At 38.5% G+C, this 19,521-nt stretch overlaps 2 protein-coding genes across 5 annotated transcripts in view; one reads left to right on the forward strand and one right to left on the reverse strand.

Annotated features, from left to right (window-relative positions):
* The window catches only part of LOC138743318 (polypeptide N-acetylgalactosaminyltransferase 10-like), a 73,986-nt gene that overhangs the window by 52,331 nt on the left and 2,134 nt on the right, over window positions 1-19,521 (reverse strand). Inside the window, exons 1-2 of one of the 4 annotated variants that reach the window (XM_069898473.1) lie at window positions 7,204-7,282; window positions 3,189-3,303 (exon numbers count right to left, since the gene is read on the reverse strand). The exons of 2 other annotated variants lie outside the window; for them this stretch is intronic. The gene's annotated coding sequence lies outside the window, so the exon portion shown is untranslated. Of the gene's footprint in view, window positions 1-3,188; window positions 3,304-7,203; window positions 7,287-19,521 lie in introns of those variants that run through there. One more of the 4 variants, XM_069898472.1, reaches the window with a different exon arrangement.
* LOC138743317 (protein FAM114A2-like) overlaps window positions 18,757-19,521 on the forward strand; it is a 137,891-nt gene continuing 137,126 nt past the window's right edge. The window contains exon 1 of the mRNA XM_069898467.1: window positions 18,757-18,856. The gene's annotated coding sequence lies outside the window, so the exon portion shown is untranslated. The remainder of the gene's footprint in view (window positions 18,857-19,521) is intronic.

The raw sequence follows: 19,521 nt of genomic DNA on the forward strand, positions 1-19,521 counted from the left end.
GACAGCAGCAGTGAGAACAGAGCACATCCTGGGTAGTGTGGATCCTTGATGATTGGTGCTGCTCTCCGACGGCAGTGTTCCATGTAGATGTTTTCGATGGTAGGGAGAGTTTTGGCTATGATGTACTGGGCTGTGTCCACTACCTTTTCCAGGGTTTCTACTCAGAGATATTGGTGCCTCCAAGGATGTAACTGGTCAGCACGTTCCACTACAAATCTGTAGAACTTTGCCAAGGTTTCCAATGACATACTGAACCTCCGCAAGTAGAGCCACTGATGTGCTTTCTTCATGATGGCCTCAGTACAATGGGGTCACGAAAAGTCCTCTGACGTAGTCATTCTTTCTACCTCTGATTCTGCAATGATCACTGGATCGTACGCTTCTAGTTTTCCTTTCCTGAAGTCTACAATCAGCTCTTTGGTCTTGGTGACATTAAATGAGAGGTTGTTGTAATATTGACTAAAATTTCTATTGCAGCATGCCATGAGGAACATCAGGATATTTTAAATCATTGTTGAAAATGAATGGTAATTTTTTTTTAATCTGAAAAAAGTTGTTCAAACAGGAATGCAAATACAATAGCGTCTGAAATTTTTTTGCTCATATCTGTAACTGATCCATATCCTGTTGTATTTTTTGATAATGCTCTACACTGATTACAACTCCACCAAACTGTATTTTCTGCAAACCTACTAACCAACCCTCAACAATTACAGCAGAGGTTCCAAAATCTCTCCCTGCAGAATATCACTGGTCACATGCCTCCAGCCCAAATAACAACCTTCCACCACTAGTCTCTGTCTTCGAAAGATGCTATATCAAGAGAGTTCTGGCTGGCTGCATCGCAGTGTGGTACAATTTCTGTGGAGAACTGGATAGGAGGTCAATCCACAGGGCCATAAAAACATCAGAGAGGATCACTGGGGTCTCCCTTTCCCACTTCCATCGATGTAATCTACCAGGATCATTGACTGCAGAGGGCTCCCAAAATCATTGAGGACCCCTACCCACCCCCCACCCCCCACCCCCCCACCCCCTCACACACACACCCCCCCCACACACGCACCCCCCCACCTAGTTCCATGAAAGTAGCATCACAAGTAGACAGAGTGGTGAAGACAGCAATCAGGAACCTTTACTTCGTTGGTGACATCAGCAGTAGGTAAATTATTGGAAGGTGAGATTGGATATACGATTATTTGCTTTGCCAGGAAATTATTAGGGATAGTCAATGTGGCTTTGTGTGTGGTAGGTCATGTTTAACCAATCTTGTAGAGTTTTTTTGAGGTCACCAAGAACATTGATGAAGGGAAGGCTGTGGACTACATGGACTTTAGAAAAGTTTTTGACAAGGTCTCACATGGGAAGTTAATCAGGAAGGTTCAGATGCTAGGTATTGGGATGGGAGAAGCCAGAGAGTAATGGTGGATGATTGCTTGTGACTAGTGGTCTGTCTCAGGGATCAGTGCTGCGACCATTGAAGATTGAAGATTGTCATCTATATTAATGATCTGGATGATCATCCTTAATGAAATCCTGCATTTCTACATTTTCTCACTCGCAATAGAAAGGGTGCTGAAAAGGATGAGGGAATAAAAATTTACAGAACCAAATAGTTTTCAGGAAGCACTAAAATACTGAAGAAACGATGAGAACCTGTTTGGACTCAGTGGATCCGGAAACACCCATGGAGTGATATGGACAATTAACATTTCAAGTCAGGACTCTCTTTTGTTACCTTTTTTAGTTACCCACTTGATTAGCATCATCTCATCAATCATTCAAAACAAAAATTCTCTCCAAAACTCATCCAGCTCCCAACTTCCATGACCAAGAACAAAATTTGCAGATTCTCATCCAAGTTAGATACAGTGCTATGTTGGAAATATATTGTTGGCCCGAAATTCATGAATTCCAACAGCACAGGTAATTACACTTTCATGAGTCTGCTGGAGTTCAATAATCTTTGCAATGCAAATCATGGGCATCTATTTATTACAGGCCTTGCAACCAATGCTAGATTCCAAGAAAGTGAATTTAAAAAGTACCATAGTTGATGAGGCTGCCAATTTTGAGATTGTTTAATAAAACGTGTTAAGAATCTTATAGATTTGCTATTTAGTTTGATGTATTCATATTATAACATAAACTATCTTCAGTCTCTCATAAATACAACAACAATGCAAACTGAATAGGGATAGAATTGGCACAAAAAGGCAAAGGATCGACATGAAACACAACATTACCACCAGAGGGCGCAATAATGACAATATTATACTATATCAAAAGCTGGAATCAGAGCAAAATACATGCACCTCTTTTTTTTTAAATCATTCACAAATATGGATGTGGGGTTATAAAATTGTTGCATCAGAATCAGAATTTATTGTCATGAATATATCACAAAATTCATTGTTTTGCACTAGCATTACAGTGCAAATATTACAATAGATAATTTTTAACAAAAATAAATAGTGCAAGAAAATAGAAGAAAATGAAGTTGTGCCTGTGATTCATTATCCTTTCAGAAATCTGATGGCAGAGGGGAAGAAGTTGTCCTTGTGCCAGTGGCTGCTCGTCTTCAGGCTCCTGTACCTCCTCTCTGATGGTAGCCGAGTGAAGAGGCCTGGGTGGCGAGGGTCCTTGAGGATAGGGGCTGTCTTTCTTAAGACACCGGCTCTTGTTGACGTCTTTGATGGAGTGAAGACTGATGCCTGGGATGTCACTGGCCGAGTTAACAACTCTCTGGAGATTTTTCCTGTCCTCCGTACCAGAGAGCGATGCAATCAGACAGAATGCTGTCCTTGGTAAACTTGTAGAAATGTTTGAATCTTTGATGCCATACCAAATCTCCTCAAACTCCTCACAAAGAACAGCCACCAGCGAGTCTTCTTCCTGATTGCATCGACATGGAGGTCCTCACACAGGGTCTCAGAGATAACTGACACCCAAGGAACTGAAGTTCTTCACCCTCTTCACTGAGAACTGGTTTATGTTTTCCTAATTGCTTTCTGAAGTCCACAACCAGCTCCTTGGGTTTTGCTAACACTAATAGCAAGATTGTTGTTGAGACACCATTCAATTAGCTGATCTATCTCCCTCCTGTACACTTCTCATTGCCATATATAGGCTTCTTTATGGTGCAAAGCTGCAATAAAGGCAGCTCATTGAAAGAAAGGTGAATTTACCTTTTTATGGAGAAGGCCAATTAGGCTGATCCAGCATTGTTTTCAACTCAGCAACGTTGGGAGCCATCTTCCAGAGCTTAAGGAGGCAGGGTGAGTGTAGTAGCGCCACCCATCACTGTGAAGTCAAACATACGTGCCAAAAAGGGAAAGCGATCTGTACCTGAAATGGTGACTGAAGAGCAGATAAGAGTGCTGGTGGAGATCAGTTCAAGCAGTCTTAGGACTCGGGCAAATCTCCTGCTCAATGTGATTAGTTAAATTATCTATATGATTTTAAAAATCACACTCCTGGGTCACAGGCTGATGAAGTAATTGCAATATCATCAGCGACCTTGCTCCACCTCTGAGTGTACGCCCCATAGGTAGACCAGAGTTCGCATCAGGGCTTTCTTCAAGGTAAATGAAATGATGTAAAGGTGGAGAACATCCACCTTTACATTCACTTTTTTTTCCACTATAAGAAGGCCTTATGATTCTGCCAACAACCACGGTGCCATTGGCAAATTTGTAGACGGCATTTGAATTATGCTAAGCCACACAGTCATGGTATATAGTGAGTAAAGCAGTGGGCTAAACATGTATGCTTGAGGTGCACCTATGTTGATCTTTCTGTGACCTGTGTGTGGATCTTCTGTGTGTACTCCCGCTTTGCCTTCCGGATTGCACCGGAAAGTTCAGGCCTGGCTAAACTTAGTTCCATCCTACACCCTGTCCTGAAGGCAGCATCGTAAGCTTTGAGGAGGGCCCAGATCGCTGCATCCAAACATGGTTTCTGATTAGCCCTGGTTGTGAAACATTTGATCTCAGTGATATCTTCAATGCACTTGCTGATATAACCAGTCACTGACCTCATGTACTCCTCTATTTATTAGCTGTAGCCGGCTGCCTCCCTGAAACAGGAATATATAAATTCTGGCCATGACCAATCTCTCAAAGTATTTCATTGCAGTAGATGTGAGTGCTACTGGGCGACAGTCATTGAGGCTCTAAATATACCCCACTTTACGAAACTAGAGCATTCCTATGAAATCTTTCAAAAGCCAAAATGGTGTAAAGTGAAGACCCATTCACTACTATTGAAGGCTATTTTCGTAAAAGTGAGCATAGCTTTCTTCGTAAAAGCAAATTTTCATAATTTGAGTACCCTACTCATAAAGCAGGGTATACCTGTAATATATGTTTTTAAATGGCAGCACTCTTGGAACTGCTGTAAACGTCAGCGGTGCTGCTGGTGCTTGATGCAGACATGAGGAGAGTGGGGAGTGGAGACACAGTGCTTACCTGCTGTCCTACTGCTGACAGTTCTGTAAAGGTTTTAACAAGCTTGTTAAAGGAGCCAATGGTGTTTTATTTCAAATCCAGCAACTGCGGGGTCTGGGCCCAAGTTAGCCATGCCAGTATTCAGCAGTGGCCACTAGGGGTTGCAGATTCCAGGGGTGGTGGGGGAGAAACACTCCCCATTGAGAAGGAGAAGCAGAGGAGACAATCCTAAGGACGGTAACCGCACCAGCGAGCAGTGAGGGGCTCTGCGGCTGAAGGACACATACAGGTAATGAGCTGTTGGTGTCTTGCAAGTGAGGAACCCATAATAGGCTGTAGGCTGCAGGCTGCTGGTGACGAAAGCAAAGGATGCACACCAAGCTGCAGGCTGCTGAAGACTGGCTCATGAGAACCAGGTATTGGAACCTGGATTCGAGAGGGTGCTGAGGGCTTCAGGTACCAACAGCTTCCTCATCGTGTCGGAGGTTTGGAATTGGGCATGGGTTGCTTATGGTTTGAACTGAACTGGAGTCTTATATGGCTGCAGAAGCCACGGGAGCATAGAAGGCAAATCTGCAGATACTCGGTGTCTCTGAGGGGACTTTCTTTTACTTCTCTTTTCCTCACTGTAGGGGGCGCCAGGCAATGGTATTAGCAAACCTTGTGACAAACATAAGACAATTCCGTATAATATATCTCTGTTTTATTACATGACAATAATAGTATCTGATCTGACTAATAACAATAAAGTAGTACTTCCTAATTATTTTGAAATACAAGTAGATATAATTGTTCCATTAGTGGGAGATTAAAAATAATTTTTAGGAGTCCATGAGGGATATTGGGGATGTGGTTAAGAAGAGAGAGGTGTAGAGGCAATATAGGTAACAAGGAACAAATGAGGAACTTGAGAAACAGAATAAGTGCAAAAAAGAACTTAAGAAGGAAATCTGGCAGACAAGGTGAAGGAAAATCCTAAGGGCTTCTACAGATATAGATACAGATACAGCAAAAGGACAGCAAGGGACCAAATTGGTCCTTCTGAACATCAGTGGTCGGCTATGTATGGAAACAGGAAAGGGAGATCTGAAATGAAGTTTTTGCATCAGTATTTACTCAGGAAATTGGCAGAGTCTAGGGAAGCAAGGCAAATAAGTAGTTGAGGTCATGGAATCTATACAGATTAAAGTGGAGGAGGTGTTTGTTGCCTTAAAGCAAATAAGGGTGGATAAATCCCAAGGTATTTCTTCAGACCTCAAGGGAGAATAGTGTAGAAATTGCAAGGGGCCTGACAGATATATTTAAAATGTCCTCAGAGATGGATGAGGTGCAGGAGGATAGCTCATATTGTCTCATTGTTTAAAAAGGCTCCACAAATAACCCAGGAAATTATAGGCTAGTGAGCCTTATGTCAGTCATAGGTAAGTTATTGGAAGGTGTTATGAGAAATCAGATCTACAAGTATTTGGATAGCCAGGGACTATAATAAAGGATAAGGGATACAAGTAAGCTTTGTACATTGAACATACTATTTAACTTGCAGCCTTTTCGAGGAGGTTATCAGGAAAGTTAATAAAGGAAAGGCTGTGGATGTTGCCTACATGGACTTTGAACAAAGTTCCACATGGGAAGTTAGTCAGGAAGGTGCAGTCAAGGGTTGGTTTTAAACCTATTTGACCAATTTGACCAAATTGGGCCCCACACCTCAAAGGGGCCCAGCGCACGTGTTTGAGCCCAGGCCTTGAGTAGAGAACACTGTGACGGACTTCGTTTAAACTGGGAAGAAAATAATAATACTATAGGCCTTATAAAATGAGGGATTTATCAGTGAACTCGTGAAGTTATTGCCCTTAATTGATCGTATTATCTCAGTGAAATATTTTTAGGAAATATGTCTTCAATTAAACTACTGGCTATAGGCCTCCTTTGTCTCCCTAGCCAAAAATTTCATGTTTCGTATTCATTTCACTCAGTAAGATAGATGTATTCCGGAGATGATGAAGCATCTCTTATTGTTTTCAAGATCCAAACAGGCTATAGGCTAATTAATAAGAGAACTTGTACTTTAATATGAGATTGAGATAGTATCATGCCAGCCTAGGGCCGAGTCTATAGACTAGGCTTAAGCAGTTAGCCTGAACGTAAATATCCTAGGCCTAAGCATAGAATTTCTAACAATGTTAGCAAATGTAGATGGAATGGTTAGGATATTCGGATCTTGTAAAGATGAATAACCCCGAAGTTAGGTCTTTACTAGGCTAGGTCGCTGTGGGGGTTATAGCCTACATCTTTACAATCTGGTTTACAAGGTTATTCAGCTATAAAGGCATGTACTGTACATCTTGGGGTTATTCATCTTTACAAGATCCAGATATTCTTAGCAAGGCTGCCTCTGTCATTGTTTCATAATTTTGCGGTGGTTTGATTTAGTATCAAAATAGTACTAGGTTACTGTTACTAACTATGCCAGGGTTTATACAGCCTATTTCATGTTTTTGGTGATTTGGAACAGGTGCAGTTTAGCTTGACCATACAGAAATTGTTTTCTTCGGGGGCGAATTTCATCCATTACACGCATCAGTTTTTCCGCCGATTTTCTAGCCGAATATCTTGCGACAAACTAGCACTAGACATTTGACTAGAAAATCAGCTAAACAAAACGGCAAAATTAAAGTGCGTCCCCCCATTCTGGAATGTAACCTTAACTAACCTAACCTAACTAACCTAACCATTACTAAAAAAAGGCAATTCTTACCTTATTTGAAGTTGTGGTGATTCAACAAATCCAGAATCGGTCGCTTGCTTTGCTGTTCTGTGGCGTTCACAAGTTGAGAGTTGGGTGCGTTGTTCCAAGGTCAGCAACTGACGTTGGAACAACGAAAAGCTAATGAGCAAAATGACGAGGGATTGACGTTGGTTTCTTACATTGTCCCAACAACGATGACAACATTGTTCCACTATTGGAACAATGTAAACATGTTATCAGGGATGTCGAGACCAATTGAATAACAAATTGCTAACATCAAATTTTTTGAGTAATTTTAAGTCTAAACATTTAAAAATATACTTATTTGTCCTTTTTATACCTTAAAAATATAGCCCAGAGAATTAGCAGCTTAAAATTTTAATGTCATTTTACATGGCAAGCACAAGCAGAGATAGAGACAAAGGGCCTAAGTATTTAAGTGGCAACCAGAAATGAGCACTGGCCAAGGCTAAGGTAGCTGAAAATGAAAAACATAGAGGTGCTATCACAAAATTCCTCGTCACCCCCATGTATTGAGGTTGAAGAAAAAAAAAGCAATTCAGAAAATGACATTACAGCCTTGAGTCCAATTACAGTTGATGAATACAATCATGAAATTGATAACAAGTTAGAAAAGGATGACACAGCTGTGAATCAAATTGAAGATGATTTCAATACACCAGAAGACAGTGCCAAAGCGGAAAGCCCACTTATAGCCGAAAAAGACCAAGCCCAAACATCACGCATTGATGGATCATCCATGTGTACAGTTGTAATTAACATTTATGATAACCCAGCCAACTGGCCAGCATACATAAATCAAAATGTAAGAGATTATTTAACAATGAAAGGTCCTCCTATTCCAGTGAACAACTTTCCACGAAATGAAAAGGGATTGTGTTTTTCAAAGTTTCAGTGTAAGGAAACTTTCAAATGGGGAATGTGTTGAAAGACCTTGGAATATATACTCTCAGTCTGCTAGTAGAATTTATTGCTTTTATTGTAAACGTTTTAGTAAGAACACAACCAGTGCATTATTAACAAGTGGATTCAACAACTGGTCTAATCTTCATACAAGGTTGTGTGAGCATGAAAATTCTAAAAACCATTTGGAAGCCACATGGAATTTCTGGGAGTTACACCAAAGACTTTGTAGTGGACAGACAATTGACAAAGAACTTGAAATAATCGTCAATGAACATGCAAAACACTGGCAGCAAGTATTCAAAAGGCTAGTAGCAATAGCGCAGTTTCTTGCTGAGAGAAATCTAACATTTAGAGGACAGAGGAAAAAGTTGGTAATGAGAGTGTACACAATGGAAACTTTTTAGGTCTTGTTGAGCTGCTTGGAAAGTTTGACCTTGTTCTTGAAGAACATTTGCGAAAAGTCAAAACCCATGAAATTCATAATCACTCTTTAGGAAAAGATACTCAGAATGAACTACTAGACATTATGGCTACAGCTGTTTTGAATGAGATACTGAAACCTGTAAAAGCAGCTAAGTACTATGCCATAATTTTAGTCTGCACACCTAATACGAGTCAACAAGAGCAAATGTCTCTAACGATCAGGTATATGTCTGATGGTAACTTGGCTCCTTCAGGTGTTTATGAACATTTCATAAAGTTTATGCAGGGTGAAAGTAGCACAGAAGATTTAATTAAACATTATTAAACACACTAAAGGAATTAAATTTAGAGATGAATGACATTAGAGGCCAAGGCTATCACAACGGTTGCAACATGAAAGATCACACATCTGGAGTACAAGCACAACTGTTGAAGGATAATTCAAGAGCTTTCTTTGTACCCTATGCATGTCACAATTATAACCTTTTACTCGGAGATGTAGCCAAGTGTTGTCCAGATGCTATAAATTTTTTTGGATCTTGCAAAGGTGCTACATACTGTTCTCAGCATCAATTAAGAGGTGGGCAGTTTTTAACAAACATGTACCCGGGTTATCAGTGAAACCCTTGAGCAACACAAGGTGGGAGTGTCAGATTGATAGTGTTAAAGCTTCTCGTTATCAGATTGAAGAAGTATATGATGCACTTGTGGAAATATCAGATATAGCAGATGAGCCCAAGGTAAAAGCAGAAGCTGAATCTTTAGCAAACCAGCTAAAAGACCACAAATTTTTAGTTCCTTTGATATTTTGGCATGAAGTACTTTTTAAAGTTAACTATGTAAGCAAGGAACTACAAGGTGAAACAAAGGACATTGATGAAGGCATGGAGTAATTTGAAAAACTATTATCATAGCTGAGAATTTATAGAGAGGGCGGTTTTAATGATGTCCGAATAGGCAGGAATGAATTGGCTGAAGCTACTGAATTACCATTAGAGTTTAAACAATTTCAAGAAAAAAAACTACATAGAAGGAAGAGAATGTTTTCATATGAGGCAAAAGATCAAGCTTTAGATGATCCAAAAGAAGCACAGAGTTCAGTGCTTCAGCTTAGTGCTAGACAAAGCTATTCAATCTTTAGAGTCTAGATTTAAGCAGCTTAAAAGCCATGTAAAATTATTTGGATTTTTAAATAACTTTCAGAGCTTACAAAAGGCAGAAATAAGGAAACTCACAGCAGACCTTGAAGCAGCTTTAACTGACACCATACTAAAACAGAGCACTGATGGAGGGGTAGTTACTGAAACAACTAAAGACGTGGATGGTTATCTGTTGGCCGAAGGACTTGAAGCTCTGAAAACTTTTCTTCCCTTCAGTGTCGTTAAGCCTCAAGCTCTGTTTGAATACCTGGTAGTAAACAATCGATTCACAGCATTTCCTAATGTTTTTATTGCTTTGAGGATTTACTTAACAATGCCCGTAACAGTTGCATCTGGCAAAAGAAGTTTTTCAAAACTAAAACTGATTAAAACAATTTCTCAAGAGAGACTAAACAATTTGGCGATGCTATCTATAGAAATTGACATTACTAAAACCATTGACTTTGGAATTATTTTGAAAGATTTTGCAAATAAAAAAGCCAGAAAAGTCTGTTTCTAAAAGACCAGCATAAACACTATGTCTGTAATTGTCTTAACTTGTATTAAAAAATTTAAACTTTCATATTGTCTTTCAATATTTAGTACATCAAGCATTTAATGCTTTTTGGCTAAGACTGGCAAAATATAAAATATGAATTTCGACTTTTGTAGAGTCGAGGCCCCGCTATCAATTTTCTAATTGGGCCCCGCAATTCCTAGCACTGGCCCTGGGTGCAGTCACTCACTATTCATGGTGAGGTAATCAACTGGATTGGCTTTTTGGGAGAACCCAGAGAATGGTAGTGTATACTTCCCTCTAGACTGGAGGCCTGTGACTCGTGATGTACCTTACAAGATCAGTTCTTGTTTGTCATCTATTGCAATAATCTGAATGATAATGTGGTGAATTGAATCAGCAAGTTTGCAAATGACACAAAGATTGGAGGTGTAATAGACAGTGAGGAAGGCCTTCATAACTTGCAGAAGGATCTAGACCAGTTGGAAAAATGGGCTACAAAATGACAGATGGAATTTAATTCAGACAAGTGCATTTTGGAAGGGCAAATCAAGGTAGGTCATACACGTTAAATGGTAAGGCACTGAGGAAGGTAGAACAAAGGGATCTGGGAATACAGATATATAATTCCCTGTCACTGATAGGTAAGTTCATAAATAGAGCATTTGGAACTATGGCTTTCATAAATCAAAGTAATGAGCTTTGTTTATGATAAAGTTTCATAAGATATTGCTGAGGTTGAATTTGGAGTAACACGTGCAGTTTTGATCACCTCACATCATATTGATTGAAAGAGTGCAGAGAAGATTTATTAGGAAGATGCCGGGGCTTCTGGAACAGGTTAGGATTTTATTCCCTGGAGTGAGGAAGAATGAGGGAAGATTTGATAAAGGTATAAAAAATTTAGGAGTTTTCATAATTGCAAGTAGGCTTTTTTTCCCCATTGAGGTTAGGTGAGATACAAACCAGAGGACATGCGTTAAGGGTGAAAGGGGAAAAGTTTAAAGGGATCATTAGGGGGAACTTCTTCACACAGAGAATGGTGGAAGTGTGGACTGAGCTTCCGGCTGAAGTGGTGAATATTTAAGAAACATTTGACAGGTACATGGATGGGAGGGGTATGGGCGAATATGGACTGGGTACAGGTCAGTGGGACTAGGCAATATAATAGTTTGTCACAAGACTAGAAGGGTTAAAAGGCCTAGTTATATGCTGTAATGTTCTAGGGTTAATACTAAAAATAATTCCATTCTGAAGAAAAAATCCCCTATCAGCTATGATCTATTATTAGGTACAGATGTCATTATTAAAGATAAAATTAGAGGGTCTTCTCATGAAATAGTTATAGTGGTTCCCAATTTTTATCATATGACAACTAAAATAAATTAAGTCAAAGTACTTGTGTAACTAGCATCCTCAGAGATCTTCCAGCTATAGCCCTGGATGATTTCTAAGGGCCCTTTGCACATCCATAGGCACTGTTGTTCACTAGCCCATCTGGTCCACTGATCCTTGGGATTCTATTGTCTTTCTAACCAACATGGTTGCCTCCATTCATTCACTAGCAATATCCTCCTACAATGGAAAGTTTGCATGCATTGTTAAATGTCCCTATAAGGATCGATTTTAAGGATGATACTTTCAAGGCTAAATGCTAGCAACTGCAAGAACCTCCAATATTTCAACTGAAAACACGAAACTGAAATCAATACTACAAGGGGAAACAGGATGTTGTTGATCTGTAAGCCTCTTTGTGCAGCTTTCACAACTAGTGTGACAACATTCCACAATTTTTTAAAATTCTATTAAATAAGTTGCAATGTCTTGATCCCTAATAACACAAAAATTGTTCTGATGGTTTTTAATCCAGTTAAAGAATTATGTGCAATATGTTGCAATAAGTGTCCAATAATCCTTAACTTTCAATTTCTCTCAAATTTTAATCAATGTCAGAAAAAAAGATTCAAACATAGATAGTTCCGCAATGCAACAGCCCCTCTGGCCCATGTTGTCTGTACCAAACATCATACCCCCATTAAACCATAATTCTGCTACTTGCGCATGGTGCATATCCCTCTATTCCCTGAATATTCATGTCTATCCAGAAGTTTCATGAAAACTATTATTATATCTGCTTCCACCACTGCACCTGGCAGTCCATTTCAGGCATCTACAATTTTGTGTAAAAGAAAAATTGCCCTGCCCATCTCCTTTAAATTTCCCCCACACCCTTCACCTTAAACACATACCTAAGAATTTGATAATTTTACCCAGGGATTATTCTGATGGTCTACTCTATCTATGCCCCTCATAATTTTATAAACTTTTATCAGGACTCCCCTTTGCCTTTGACACTCCAGAGAAAACAACTCGTTTGTTCCAACTCTCACAGTGACCATTACCCTGCATAAACCAGACATCATCTTGGTAAATCTCTTCTGTATTATTTCCAAAGCCTCCACATCTTTCCTGTAATGGAGTGACCAGCAGTGTACATAATACTCCAAGTGTGGCCTAACCAAGGTTTTATAAAGCTGCAATATTGTTCCAGATAAATGTATAATGAAGTTCACATGATGGGTATATCATATCATATCAATTACTTTGAAGATTAAGTAGCTAATGCTCAAGACTGAAACACAAAAGTATGGACTATTTTCAAAGAAAAGATCATTCATTTTATCATACCAATCAAAATAGGTTTATGTTCCATTACAAAGACAAAAGAACTTTAGTGCCATCAATTCATTATATCGGACGATTTCATTTTGTTCCACCAAGTGCCCCCCTCCCCAACTTCATCTCTGCTACCTTGACTAAATTATTTAGCAATTTATTGGTACTTTGAAAGGGTCACAGATTTGAAATCTCAATTGTTTCTCTTTCCACAGATGCCGCATGCTTTGCTGAAAATTTTCAGCATTTTCTGCTTTTATTTCAGATTTCCAGCATCTGTTTTTTCTCATTTACAACGGAAGCAGCCAGTTCTGATACTGTACTAAATAGAGAAAGCAAGTTACCGGTTCTTAAATTATTGCTGTTTCTTTATGAAAAAAAATTGCAAATGTTTCTTAAATTTGCTCCTTTGCCCTATGGGACCTGTGCTCTTTGATCCTGTACTATATTTTTCCATCCCAAATACTATATTCTATAGAACATCCTTGAAACTAAAAAAAACACAACTTATAAAACAGATTACTCAGTGACACCTCCACTGTACTTTTAATGACATTCATGGAAGAAATGCCTAAATATTTTGGCTTAATGCCAAAAGAGACCTACAGTGCCCTGCATAATGCTTGGGACAAAGACACTTTTTTTCCTTTATTTGCCCCCGTATTCCACAGTTTTAAATTTGTAATCAAGCGATTCACATGTGATTAAAGTACACATTCCAGATTTTATTAAAGGTTATTTGAATACATTTTGGTTTGACCATGTAGAAATTACAGCACTTTTTTTTTTAATATATACACAGTTTCCAAATTTCAAGGCACCATATTGTTTGGGATATTTGATTTCATATGAGTTTGTGATTACTCAGGTATTGTTAATTGCTTCATTGGTGTAGGTATAAAAGAGCAAGGCTTGTTTCTAAGCTTTTGATCACCTTTGGAGTCTGTAGTTTCCATTTTTCAACTTGAGGACCAGAATTGGGCCAAGGAAAGTCAAAGAAGCCATTATGAGGCCAAAAAACAAGAATAAAACAGTAAGAGACATCACCCAAACCTTAGGATTACCAGAATCAACTGTATGGAACATCATTAAAAAGAAAGAGCATACTGGTGAGCACAGTAATTGCAAAGGGACTGGTAAGCCAAAGAAAACCTCTACTGCTGAATGCTGATAACTGAAGAATTCTCATCATATTGAAGAGAAATCCTCAAATGTCTGTCTGACAGATCAGAAACACTCTTCAGGAGGTAGGTGTGGAGGTGCCATTGACGAATGTCCGCAGAGGACTTCATGAACAGAAAAACAGAGGCTACAATGCAAGATGAAAACCATTAGTTGGCCACAGAAACAGGATGGGCATATTACAGTTTGTCAACAAGTAATTTAAAGAGCCTGCAGAATTCTGGAAAAAAGTGCTTGTGGGCAGATGAGACCAAGATTAATCTGCATCAGAGTAATGGCAAGAGCAAAGTGAGGATGTGTAAAGGAAATGCCCAAGATCCAAAGCATACCACCTTACCTGTGAAGCATGGTAGAGGTGTTATGGCCTAGGCATGTATGACTGCCAAAGGTACTGGTACACTTGTCTTCATTGATGATACAACTGCTGATGGCAGTAGCAAAATTAATTCTGAGGTGTTTAGAAACATCTTATCTGCTCAAGTTTGAGCAAATGCCTCATAACTTATTGGATGGTGCTTCATCCTACAGCAAGCCAATAATCCCAAACATACTGTGAAAGCAACAAAGGTGTTTTTCAAAGCTAAAAGCTGGAAAAATCTTTAATGCTGATTTAAGGTAAACAACTAATTAGACAACTGTGTCACAATGACCCAAAGGAAACCTTTCGACCTACACAATTAATAACGAATTATCAACACACAAGATATATTAAATGAAGCAAAGCTCCTTCACATGTCTTCATGTCTGAAGATTGCCTGTACTCATAGGTTGCAATTTATTTTACCTTCATTGGAAGCTGTACTCTATATCTAACTTTTGGCAAATAAAATTGGAAAGAAAAAGCAAACAAGAAGGTAATTACATTGAGGATTACTCCATGTTGTCATTGTGTCTCTTATAGATGGCAAACTATACATGTACTCTGATTGCGAATCTTGTACCAGTGTTGCGGTTTCATATTGTTTTTAGAACCCGTAATAGTAAATTGCAATGAATGGCACCCACAGATAAAATGTAATACCTTGAATGTGAAGGTTACATGAAATATTTTCCATTGTCATTCACAATTACAATGCACCACATTTAATAGAGTCCAGCTGATGGCAATTAGCATAAAGAAACACTTTTAATGTTGACAATTAAGAGTGTTCTCCATCTTCATTTCCACTTCTGCCTGCATTATCTGGGTACTTGTTCACCATATTTACATCTTTATTTAATCTCCCTTTCAAACAAAATGACCAAAGGTGAAAAAAATTGCATGGATGAATTCAGGTGGCATTTTTATTTACAAAGGTCTGTTCAATTCTGTAATCCTTCTGCACTTCATGAATTGGTCATTAATTTATTTGGCTCACCAAATTATATCAGTTGCGAAATTCTCAAAGAGCTGAACAGAAGTTTGGGCTGTTCACTAAAGTTCAATCCACCATGAATGTTAAAATTGTCATGTTTTCATGCAATATTGACTTGAACTATGAACTTGGTTTTATCTTTATAAACTTTGGATTTTTCCTTCAATCCTGGTTTGGAGATAGGTTAAAATTGCCACTGTGTGGAGTATCTGTCATTGTGAATTAAGATGTGATTTAAACCTTACATTTGGACAGTGTTAGAGCAGGGCTGGTGCAAGGAATTACGGGGGCCAATTAGAAAATTGATAGCGGGGCCTAAATGTTTGATATACTAAATATTGGAAGAAAATATGAAAGTTTAAATTTTTTAATACAAGTTAAGACTAACTACAGACAAACACTATGTACAGGTCTTTTGGAAAAAGACTTTTCTGGCTTTTTTATTTGCAAAATCCTTCAAAATAATTTCAAGGTCAATCATTTTAGTAATGTCATTTTCTATAGATAGCATCGCCAAATTGTTTAGTCTCTCTTGAGAAATTGTTTTAATCAGTTTTAGTTTTGAAAAACTTCTTTTGCCCAATGCAACTGTTACGGGCATTGTTAAGTAAATCCTCAAAGCAATAAAAACATTAGGAAATGCTGTGAATCGATTGTTTACTACCAGGTATTCAAACAGAGTTTGAGGCTTAACGACACTGAAGGGAAGAAAAGTTTTCAGAGCTTCAAGTCCTTCGGCCAACAGATAACCATCCACGTCTTTAGTTGTTTCAGTAACTACCCCTCCATCAGTGCTCTGTTTTAGTATGGTGTCAGTTAAAGCTGCTTCAAGGACTGCTGTGTGTTTCCTTATTTCCACCTTTTGTAAGCTCTGAAAGTTATTTAAAAGTCCAAATAATTTTTTATGGCTTTTAAGCTGCTTAAATCTAGACTCTAAAGATTGCACTGAACTCTGTATGCTTCTTTTGGATCATCTAAAGCTTGATCTTTTGCCCCATATGAAAACATTCTCTTCCTTCTATGTAGTTTTTTTCTTGAAATTGTCTAAACTTTGAAGGTAATTTAACAGCTTCATGAGTTGAATGCCAATTCATTTGCGCATATTAGGACATCATTAAAACTGCCCTCTCTATAAATTCTTAGCCATAACAGTTTTTCAAATGACTCCATGCCTTCATCAATGTCCTTTGTTTCACCTTGTAGTTCCTTGCTTACATAGTTAACTTTAAAAATTATTTCATGCCAAAGTATCAAAGGAACTAAAAATTTGTGGTCTTTTAGCTGGTTTGCTAAAGATTCAGCTTCTGCTTTTAACTTGGGCTCATCTATCATCTCTGACATTTCCACAAGTGCATCTTATACTTTTCCAGCCTGATAATGAGTTATCAATCTGACAATCCCACCTTGTGTTGCTCAAGGGTTTCACTGATAGCCCGGGTATATGTTTGATAAAAACTGCCCACCTCTTAGTTGATGCTGAGAAGAGTATGTAGCTCCTTTGCAAGATCACAAAGAATGTTATAGCATCTGGACAACACTTGGCTACATTTCCAAGTAAAAGGTTATAATTGGGACATGCACAGGGTACAAAGAAAGCTCTCGAGTTATCCTTCAACAGTCGTGCTTGTACTCCAGATGTGTGAACTTTCATGTTGCTACCGTTGTGATAGCCTTGGCCTCTAATGTCATTCATCTCTAAATTTAATTCCTTTATTGTGTTTAATAATGTTTTATATAAATCTTCTCCTGTGCTACTTTCACCCTGCATAAACTTTATGAAATGTTCATAAACACCTGAAGGGTCCAAGTTACCATCAGACACATACCTGATCGTTAGAGACATTTGCTCTTGGTGACTCGTATTAGGTGTGCAGACTAAAATTATGGCATAGTACTTAGCTGCTTTTACGCATTTCAGTATCTCATTCAAAGCAGCTGTAGCCATAATGTCCAGTAGTTCATTCTGAGTATCTTTTCCTAAAGAGAGATTATGAATTTCATGGGTTTTGACTTTTCGCAAATGTTCTTCAAGAACAAGGTCAAACTTTCCAAGCAGCTCAACAAGACCTAAAAAGTTTCCATTGTGTACACTCTCATTACCAACTTTTTCCTCTGTCCTCTAAATGCTAGATTTCTCTCAGCAAGAAACTGCGCTATTGCTACTAGCCTTTTGAATACTTGCTGCCAGTGTTTTGCATGTTCATTGACGATTATTTCAAGTTCTTTGTCAATTGTCTGTCCACTACAAAGTCTTTGGTGTAACTCCCAGAAATTCCATGTGGCTTCCAAATGGTTTTTAGAATTTTCATGCTCACACAACCTTGTATGAAGATTAGACCAGTTGTTGAATCCACTTGTTAATAATGCACTGGTTGTGTTCTTACTAAAACGTTTACAATAAAAGCAATAAATTCTACTAGCAGACTGAGAGTATATATTCCAAGGTCTTTCAACACATTCCCCATTTGAAAGTTTCCTTACACTGAAACTTTGAAAAACACAATCCCTTTTCATTTCGTGGAAAGTTGTTCACTGGAATAGGAGGACCTTTCATTGTTATATAATCTCTTACATTTTGATTTATGTATGCTGGCCAGTTGGCTGGGTTATCATAAATGTTAATTACAACTGTACTCATGGATGATCCATCATTGCGTGATGTTTGGGCTTGGTCTTTTTCGGCTACAAGTTCCGCTTTGGCACTTTCTTCTGGTGTATTGAGATAGTCTTCAATTTTATTCACAGCTGCGTCATCCTTTTCTAACTTGTTATCAATTTCATGATTGTATTCATCAACTGTAATTGGACTCAAGGCTGTATTGTCATTTTCTGAATTGTTTTTGTTTTCTTCACCCTCAATACATGGGCGCGCTTCAAAGATAGAGTGACAAGGAATTTTGTGATAGCACCTCTATGTTTTTCATTTCAGCTACCTTACCCTTGGCCAGTGCTCATTTCTGGTTGCCACTTAAATACTTAGGCCCTTTGTCTCTATCTCTGCTTGTGCTTGCCATGTAAAATGACATTAAAATTTTAAGCTGCTAATTCTCTGGGCTATATTTTTAAGGTATAAAAAGGTCAAATAAGTATATTTTTAAATGTTTAGACTTAAAATTACTCAAAAAATTTGATGTTAGCAATTTGTTATAAAATTGGACTCGACATCCCTGATAACATGTCTATGTTGTTCCAACAGTGGAACAATGTTGTCATCGACATCCCTGATAAAATGTCTACGTTGTTCCAACAGTGGAACATCATCGTTGGGACAACGCAAGAAACTAACATCAATCCCACGTCATTTTGCTCATTAGCTTTTCGTTGTTCCAACGTCAGCTGCTGACCTTGGATCAACGCACCCAACTCTCAACTTGTGAACGCCACAGAACAGCAAAACAAGTGACCGATTCTGGATTTGTTGAATGACCACAACTTCGAATAAGGTAAGAATTGCCTTTTTTTAGTAACGGTTAAGGTTACATTCCAGAACGGGGGTGGGGAGGGGCGGGGGGGGGGGAAAAAAAAAAACACAGTTGAATTTAGCCGGGATTTTTTAGCCGATTTTCTAGAAAAATCGGCAGAAAAACTGATGCGTGTAATGGATGAAATTCGTCCCTGAAGAAAACAATTTCCGCACAGTCAAGCTAAACTGCACCTGTTCCAAATCACCAAAAACATGAAAGCCCTGGGAGTGCAATAGCATAGTTAGTAACAGTAGCCTATACTATATTGATACTAACTCAAACCACTGCAAAATTATGAAACAATAACAGGCAGCCTTGGTAAGATATCTGGATCTTGTAAAGATGAATAACCCCAAGATGTACAGTACATGCCCCTAAAGCTGAATAAGCTTGTAAACCAGCTCGTAAAGATGTAGGCTATAACCTCCACAGCGACCTAGCCTAGTAAAGACCTAACTTCGGGGTTATTCATCTCTACAAGACCCGAATATCCTCACCAATTCCATCTACATTTGCTAACATTATTAGAAATTCTACACTTAGTCCTAGGCTATTTACTTTCAGGCTAACTGCTTAAGCCTAGGCTATAGGCTAGGCCCTAGGCTGGCATGACGCTATCTCAATCTCATATTAAAGTACAAGTT

The sequence above is a fragment of the Narcine bancroftii genome, chromosome 9 (assembly GCF_036971445.1).
Source record: "Narcine bancroftii isolate sNarBan1 chromosome 9, sNarBan1.hap1, whole genome shotgun sequence".
NCBI classification, from domain to species: Eukaryota; Metazoa; Chordata; class Chondrichthyes; order Torpediniformes; family Narcinidae; genus Narcine; species Narcine bancroftii.